This window comes from Anticarsia gemmatalis, chromosome W (assembly GCF_050436995.1).
Source record: "Anticarsia gemmatalis isolate Benzon Research Colony breed Stoneville strain chromosome W, ilAntGemm2 primary, whole genome shotgun sequence".
Taxonomy (NCBI): domain Eukaryota; kingdom Metazoa; phylum Arthropoda; class Insecta; order Lepidoptera; family Erebidae; genus Anticarsia; species Anticarsia gemmatalis.
In genome coordinates, this window is record NC_134775.1 from 14543212 (window position 1) to 14553305 (window position 10094).

The window sequence follows — 10094 nt, forward strand, 5'->3', positions numbered from 1 at the left end:
ACTTGTCATTTTATACATCACGTACCGTAAGTGGCACTTCTCAATTTATTTCCTCCTTTTTGAAAGATTCAAAAACTTTAAATAGGTACGTAATTGTAAAAACAAATAATTTTAAATTCTATTGAAATATTAAAATTTGACTTTATTGATTCATACAACACTATTGGAGAATGTGTCATCTCCATTGAAGTAATAATACTAACTGGAATGATCACTAAGACCGAATTCGCGAGCCGAGCGAGACTTACTTTAAAGGGCCTCTGTCCCTTTCTAGAAGGTGACCATACTAAAGCGGAATCGTGGATAAACTTGAGACTACTAAATATACACAGTAACAAAATTTTGTAATTGCCTTACAAACCATCGATCGTATTTACTTTAAGGATAGTGAAAATGAGTTACAGGAAATGTATGTAATCATGTTATAATTATATTATATATTATTGTTAATAATTCGGCGCGAATTCAGTGGTATTCTCGATAGTGTGTGTTCCACCGAATTTGGCCAGCGTAGTAGACAACTGTAGGACCTTAAGAAAAGACCCGTGCATTGGATGGTAAAAAAGTTCCAGTAGTAAATCCAAACGAAACTCATACAACTGTAAATATTGTTTTTATTTAAAAGAAACTTGTACATTACTGAACAACATGGCCCTATGCAATCTTTGTCGTAACGTGGCTCGATTTCCCATAATGTTTATAGCCATTTCCTTTCCGTATGTCGTCATTGTTAGAATCAAATATCTATTTGATAAACATTTCTGTGTAATTATAGCAATAACTTTTTTAATAACTGTAAATGTCATCGTTTCTTCTGAGTCAATTTTTACTTCCGATCAGTAGTGTAAATAATATTTGTCATTTTTACTCATCACGCAGCCCAAACTGGTCACAATCATGTGCTATATGTTTGCCACGTATCAACTACTCCACCCATCATAAAACTCAATACCTTTATTTATTATTACCTACCTGAGCAATGAAATGAATGAAAAGAAACTGAATCAAACGATGTATGGGCATACATGTAAACTTTAGCGGCCCCTAGGATCACTTTTTACTGTATCCATTAAACAAGAGCAATTATTTGGTAAAGCTGCTTAATTCTTTGAAATAAGAACAAAATATGTGTGATGTCCACAAAAATCTTAAATGAGAGTGACACTACAATGCAAATCAAAGTTCTCTTAATTGCGAAAGAAATATTCCACAACCTACGGACACCAACCAGTCACAATACATTTTTGAACCATATTTATCACAAAATAATAGTGATTAATACAAAAAACTCGGAACTATTTATTGCAATCAGATGTCAAATATGGCCGGAAGGCCGTAGGGGTGGAGCTTAATTTGCTTGATTTTTCTGTGTTGCTAGAAATAACAATATCAATTTCCTTGCTGCTTAAAATTGGGACAAACATTTTTAAGATACAAACTATCCTTAGTGTGAATCAAGAGTAATAAATAATGTATAAAACTACTTTTGATAGTTTTTATACCAAAATTCTGTTTCAAGAAACAACAATTGGAGAATTTAAATTCAGTAATAATCTTAAAATTACCACCATAAGTTACAAACATTGTACAGTGGCAACTGTTAGAGAGGAACAAGCACCCTTAAAAGTAAGTCTCACTCGAGACCGTTTTTCCTAACAGACATTAGAACAATCAAAAGTAAGCTCTATGTACAAGCAGTAAAGTATGAATTTATTTGATACATTTTTCTTAGTGATTCTTCCAGTTATTATTATTACTTCCATGGTAACGGCAGCAAACAGCACCACCTGTGGTTTGGCTCCGAACTATCATCGTGTATACTTTAATATAGCTATAATTTAATATTATACCTATAGTTTTGTGTATTCAAATAAATATTCATTTGAGGCATCATTGTACATAATTTGTACTTTTCTATCAATTTTACTGCCCATATATAATATCATTCTGTATAAGAAAATGATCATGGCATTTCTCCAAAATTTTACAATATATATTTCAGGATTACCTAGTTGTTAAAATATTATATTTTGAAACTCATCTCTACATGTTCCATTAATTTGATTGAATAACAATTGTTTAGATTTCTCATTGAATCAAAACTTAAGCAGTTACTTCATTAAGTTAACAATTATTGTATTTTTTTCATAAAATCCTTATTCACTTACACACATTAGAATTTCATGAATTTACTAGTGTAAAAACAGGATCAAAAAACTTTATAACACAGTTTAATAATTGACTAGATTCCACAGAGTACAGATTAACTATAGTTTATAACAAAATATAAATCCAATAGTGTTGTATGAATTGATAAAGTCAAATTTTAATATTTCAACACTTTCACCAAATTTAAACTATACCTACATCTACAAGTTTGACAAAAATATAAAAATGTTCAGTTTAACTTTAAATTATTATGCACTTACATTAATAAACTCTTAGTTACTACACTTATAGCTTGAGTTGTTACACTTAGTTACGTCAATCAGAGTCTGCCATCGGATTGGAGCTCCCGGAGGAAAACATCATCGTCCTGTCCTGGTACATTTCGTAGATGCCGAAGTCCGATCTTCAGTATGGAGAGCCAAGGCAAAACTGCGAGGGACGTCAGTATCAGTGAGGGAGTTCCTGACTAGGCCCCGCCAAATCACTTTTGCCAAGGCGCGGCAACATTTTGGTATGCGAGATTGCTGGACTCGGGATGGGACAATTGTTGTTAAAGTGGCCGAAGGTAGTCGACGACACAAAGTTACCACAATCGACGAGCTGAATGCCCTGACTTCTAGGCATCCAAAGGCGGCTGGTGCTATTCCATCCCGAAATCGGTTTTCATCCCGGTACCAGCTCGAAATCGCGCAAGGCGGTATAGTGTTGTATTGTCATTGTGATTGTGTCACCATAAATCACCACGACGAGTATACCATTTATTGTATTGAGACTATAATGTGTATTTATATATTAACTGTTTATCTTCTATTTGTTATATTATCTACTCTGCCGATTGACTGACATGTCAGACTGACATATGACAGCTGTCAACTAACGATGTGCGGTATCGATTATTAATGATCGATTAATCAATTATAAAAATAATTGTTTACAATCGATTGATTTATAGGTAATCGATTGTAATCGATTTTTGGAGGAAATCTTTTAACCCCTTACCGCATACCAATCCTTATGTATGACTATGTTTTTTTTTTTGTAGTTAAACAACAATGATTAACACAAAAATTTGATTTGCATGGAATAAAGAACACTATCGTGTATTGGTACGTAATTAATTTGTCTGTGGTAACTGTCACCTGTTAAATATAAGTTATGGTATTTCTATTTGCTAAGGGAATCCCCGCTTCTATAGGTAGTAAACGGTTGTAGTACAGGGAAATCCCGAAAATTATTTATTTGTCTTATTTAGTTTTTTTGATTCATTATTCATCATAATTCTATGGGACGTACACGATCTATGACATTAAGCAGAGTCGAATATTAGTGAAATTTAAAATGAAACGCCGGCAAAGTATTTCTTATGTGTGGACTCATTTTCACAAAAGTGACCAGGAAGCTACGTGTAAGTTATGCCAAAAGAAAATTAAACTTTGTGGAAATACAACGAATCTGCAAGAGCACTTAAAAAGGATACATTTAATAATTGATAATGAGATGCCGTCTACTAGCAGCAGCCCAGCCACAGAGGAAATGGTAAGTGAGTACGGTGGAACAAAACAGACACGACTATCTTCTGTACAAGGAACAAAAGTTTTAAACCCGAAACAAATCCAAAATATTGACTCTGCTCTATTGCAAATGGTTTGTGCAGATTATCAACCATTGCAAGTATCTGAAAATAAGGGATTTCTTAAGTTTATTAGAACCTTGTAACAAGAGATTTGTGGTAGTGAGACGGTCTATATACCGCCGAGTAGAAAAGTATTGACACAATCTATTTTATGTAAACACTATGATGAAGCAAGAGCACATTTAAAAATCATTTTAAATGATGTGGAATATATGGCGGCAACCACGGATATTTGGACATCTGATTCTAATAACTCTTATATCACTATCACTGGGCACTGTGTATACAATGATGAATTGCAATCATTAGTTCTTTCGACTAGAGAACTTCCAAGTCCACATACTGGAAAGCACATAGCAGAACATTTGCGTCAAGTATTTGAAGAATTTTGTATTCTAGACAAAATAGTTACAATAGTTTCAGACAATGCACAAAATATGAAAAAGGCAATTAATCAAAGTCTTCAAAAACATCACCATCCATGTATTGCTCACACGATTAATTTGCGTGTTAAAGAATCGCTTTCTGGAGATCCATCCTTACAAAATATTATTAAAAAATGCAAGGCAATAGTTACCCATTTCCGTCACAACACCAAAAGTACTGAGATTCTATCTGCTAAACAAAAGCAAATGAATATGTCAATTTAATAATATAAGCAAGATATAGAAACTAGATGGAACAGTATAAGTATTATGTTTGGGAGACTGCGTGAAGTTAAAATCCCATTTACAATTGCTCTAACAGAAATTGATATTCGACTAGAACCCCTTGATAACAACGAGTGGAAAGTATTAGCCGAGTACGTAGAAATTCTAAAAAATATTGAAGAAATTACAGAACAATTATCTGCAGAAAAATATCCTACCATGGGAATGGTAATCCCATTAATAAGAGGTCTGCGGTATAACTTAAATGCAACCAATACCGAAACATTAATTGGAACCCACGTGAAAGAAGCATTATTAGATGTCGTACAAAGACGACTTGGTATCCTAGAAAGCAATAAGCACGTGGCAATAGCTTGTCAGCTGGATCCACGATTTAAAAAACTTGCTTTCGGTACCGATAGAAATGCAGCAAATGCCCAACAACGTTGTATAGAAGAACTAACATATGTATATAAGAAACAGCACCGCAGAGGCTAATGAGTTTGTAATTACGAATACACAGCAGCTTGAGCAATCAACTTCAAAACCATCAATCTGGGATCATTTTGAGCAAAAAAAAAAACAAATTTTATCGCAACATCTGCATCTTCATCTGAGAATATTATAACATTACGGCAATATTTAGAACTGTCTTTAATTCCAAGGACAAGTAATCCTCTGCTGTATTGGAAGAGTATATATAAAACGAATAACCTGCATTTATACAAATTACATTTAAAATATTCGTGTATTCCTGCCACTTCCGTTCCCTCGGAGCGAATTTTCTCCAAAGCAGGTCAGTTGACAAATCTAAGGAGGAACAGACTGCATCTAAAGCATCTGGATAACATATTTTTTTTGGATGCTAATTGGAAATTGTTTTCCGTATGATTTTTTATTTTTAAACATTGCTTGTTTTTGTTATTACTTACCTACATGATTATGTTTTGTTCGATGATTAGTAAGAAATATTGTTTTTAAAATAAATGGAGGATTATGTTCTGTTTGATGTTTAAGTTAAATATTGTTTTTAAATAAACAGGTGATTATGTTCTGTTCAAGATTTATTATAAATATTGTTTTTTTTCTTAAATCACTAAGTGATTATGTTACGTTTGATTTTCAATTTAAAAATTGTTTTTGTTTTTAAATAAAGAAGTGAGTATGTTCTATTTGAGTTTAATTTTCTAAAAATGGGATTGTTGTGTTGCTTGTTTCATTTAAATAATCTTGATTTAAGACAATTAGACGACATTTTATATTTCAGTCTAATAATCGATTATTAATCGATTAACAATCGATAATATAAGATTACATAATCGATTATTCAAATAATCGAATCGGCACATCATTAATGCACACAGCCGCGCGTGCCGTTCTATCCCCACTACCGCTCGCCCCACCAGTATTCGTGCGCATATTTATTACTAGCTGACCCGCGCAACTTCGTTTGCGTCACATAAGAGAGAATGGGTGAAATTTTTCCCCGTTTTTGTAATATTTTTTACTGGTACTCTGCTCCTATTGATCGTAGCGTGAAGATATATAGCCTATAACCTTTCTCGATAAATGGGCTATCCAACATTGAAAGAATTTTTCATATCGGACCAGTAGTTCCTGAGATTAGCGCGTTAGTAGTATTAGTATAGATTTATAATATTAGTATAGATATCACTCGGTTATAGATGTGTAGTTACAAGAGCGTTAGTTCATGCTATTAAAACGCTTTGGGTGCTTTAACATAATTTTGTAATCCCCATGGCTGTAAAAATGTTTCGAATCAGTTTCAGCTATCGACCGCTTAGTCTGGCCTATGTAGGAACTACCGCAGCTGCAGTTGATCTTGTAGACACCTGGTGTTTGAAACGGTAGTACATCCTTCGGTGTACCCACCATGCTGCTGACTTTTGCCCCCGGCGTGAACACTGTGCTGATGCTGTATTGTTTCAATACATTCCCAATCTTATCAGTCACTCCTCTGACGTAGGGCAAGTAGGCGGGCTGTCTGTTGACCTCCGGATGTTTACTCCGTTTTGTGATCCTGTTCCTTCGTCGACTTACGTGGTATCCGTTCATTCGTAGTACCTCCTGAACATGTTCCAGCTCCTTCCCAACATGTTCAGGGTCACAGAGGTCATAAGCTCTGTTCTTCAGTGACGTCATAACGGACTGCAAGTGACGGGGATGGTGATGTGATGTAGCGTGCAGGTATCTATCTGTGTGTGTCGGTTTCCGGTAAACACAGTGTGATAAGGATCCATCGGGTTTCGCGGCAACCCTCACATCTAGGAATGACAACGACCTGTCCGTCTCCATTTCCTAGGGGAACGTCATGTTAGGGTGAATGGAGTTTAAGTGTTCTAGATATTGATCTACTTCTTGTTGACCTCCTTGGATAATGCAGAAGATATCGTCCACATATCTTTTCCAAAGCCGTATGGTTTTTGGTCCGAGTGCCAATGCTTTCTCCTCAAAGTGCTCCATCCAGAGATTAGCCAGTGCAGGGGCAACGGGGCTGCTCATTACGACGCCATCAATCTGAAGGTAATGTTGGCCTTGGAAAAGGAAGTAGCTGCCGTCCAAACAGTTTTTAAGTAGATCAATATAGTTAAACGACATCTCGTTGTCCTCTAGCTTGGTCTTTACCACGTCCAAACACTCCTTATTTGGAACATTGGTGAAGAGCGACTCGACGTCAAAACTCACCATGACATCGCCCGGTTCCAATCTAAGGTCCTTAATAATCTGGACGAAGTGCCGCGAATCTTTCACAAAAGACGGTGTATTTCCCACGAGTGGCAGCAATACTGACGCAACGTACTTTGCAAGACCGTAAGTAGGAGAGGCGATTTGACTCACGATAGGCCGCAGTGGTACGTTGGACTTGTGTATTTTGGGTAGGCCATATAATTTCGGTGGTTGGTGCGACTTCGGTTTATACAGTCTCTCGTACTCGTCTTCCGTAAAAAGTTCCTTGTTGTCCTGTATCAGCGTCCGTATTCGTCGTGTTACTCTAGCCGTAGGGTTATATGATACCGGTTTATATACCTTGTTATCACATAACAAATCCCGAACTTTCTGTTGGTAATCAGTTGTATTCATCACTACAGTGGCGTTTCCCTTGTCGGCCTTAAGCACTAATATATCCCGGTTATCCCGAATAAGTTTCAGTGCTTGACGCTCTTCTGCAGTGATATAACTCGCTGGAACTATCGATTTTCGTAATATAACCGCAACGTCCTGTCGCAGGGTATCCGCGTCGCCGGGCGGTATTTTATTACGAGCAATCGTTTCCTCGACGCCACTGATTACACTTTCGAACGGTATTCGCTTAGGCGTTAGTGCGAAGTTCATGCCTTTGGCCAAGATGTTAATTGTATGTAGATTGGTCTAAACTCACATTTTTACGACGGTTTTAGTCAGTGGATCGGGTACAGCCGGTGACGTATTTTTCTCGACATACCTTCGGTTATGGTTAAGGAGTACTCCTTCGAGAACTTACGCTCATGGGTTTCACTACACAACTCGAAGGTTCGAGAAGCCTGAAGATACGTTACCCGATCACACAAGTCGTAATCTTCGCGTGATAAACTAACACTACACTTCACATGTAACACGTATAACTCGCTATGAATACGGTTAAGCTGACTGTGTTTGTTGCGTATTAATTGTCTCAGAAGCCGTTCACTCGCGTTATTTAGAATATTACGGGAATGCGTAATGTCACTACGCGGTTTGATACGTACACACGAAGGTAATAAGTTCCAATCGCGACACTTAGTTAAAAATATCAACGATGTTTCCACTCGCGCACGTTTCCGACGTAAATATTCTAGGTCACGAATTTGTTTTGCAATGTCCGACCCGTAGCAGTTTGCAATCATAACTTTTAAACTCTCGCGTTGCATGTTTAATGTATAATAGAATACGGGAATTAACGCGAACACGCATTTCACTAGATGTGAGGGTTGCCGCGAAACCCGATGGATCCTTATCACACTGTGTTTACCGGAAACCGACACACACAGATAGATACCTGCACGCTACATCACATCACCATCCCCGTCACTTGCAGTCCGTTATGACGTCACTGAAGAACAGAGCTTATGACCTCTGTGACCCTGAACATGTTGGGAAGGAGCTGGAACATGTTCAGGAGGTACTACGAATGAACGGATACCACGTAAGTCGACGAAGGAACAGGATCACAAAACGGAGTAAACATCCGGAGGTCAACAGACAGCCCGCCTACTTGCCCTACGTCAGAGGAGTGACTGATAAGATTGGGAATGTATTGAAACAATACAGCATCAGCACAGTGTTCACGCCGGGGGCAAAAGTCAGCAGCATGGTGGGTACACCGAAGGATGTACTACCGTTTCAAACACCAGGTGTCTACAAGATCAACTGCAGCTGCGGTAGTTCCTACATAGGCCAGACTAAGCGGTCGATAGCTGAAACTGATTCGAAACATTTTTACAGCCATGGGGATTACAAAATTATGTTAAAGCACCCAAAGCGTTTTAATAGCATGAACTAACGCTCTTGTAACTACACATCTATAACCGAGTGATATCTATACTAATATTATAAATCTATACTAATACTACTAACGCGCTAATCTCAGGAACTACTGGTCCGATATGAAAAATTCTTTCAATGTTGGATAGCCCATTTATCGAGAAAGGTTATAGGCTATATATCTTCACGCTACGATCAATAGGAGCAGAGTACCAGTAAAAAATATTACAAAAACGGGGAAAAATTTCACCCATTCTCTCTTATGTGACGCAAACGAAGTTGCGCGGGTCAGCTAGTAATAAATATGCGCACGAATACTGGTGGGGCGAGCGGTAGTGGGGATAGAACGGCACGCGCGGCTGTGTGCATTAATGATGTGCCGATTCGATTATTTGAATAATCGATTATGTAATCTTATATTATCGATTGTTAATCGATTAATAATCGATTATTAGACTGAAATATAAAATGTCGTCTAATTGTCTTAAATCAAGATTATTTAAATGAAACAAGCAACACAACAATCCCATTTTTAGAAAATTAAACTCAAATAGAACATACTCACTTCTTTATTTAAAAACAAAAACAATTTTTAAATTGAAAATCAAACGTAACATAATCACTTAGTGATTTAAGAAAAAAAACAATATTTATAATAAATCTTGAACAGAACATAATCACCTGTTTATTTAAAAACAATATTTAACTTAAACATCAAACAGAACATAATCCTCCATTTATTTTAAAAACAATATTTCTTACTAATCATCGAACAAAACATAATCATGTAGGTAAGTAATAACAAAAACAAGCAATGTTTAAAAATAAAAAATCATACGGAAAACAATTTCCAATTAGCATCCAAAAAAAATATGTTATCCAGATGCTTTAGATGCAGTCTGTTCCTCCTTAGATTTGTCAACTGACCTGCTTTGGAGAAAATTCGCTCCGAGGGAACGGAAGTGGCAGGAATACACGAATATTTTAAATGTAATTTGTATAAATGCAGGTTATTCGTTTTATATATACTCTTCCAATACAGCAGAGGATTACTTGTCCTTGGAATTAAAGACAGTTCTAAATATTGCCGTAATGTTATAATATTCTCAGATGAAGATGCA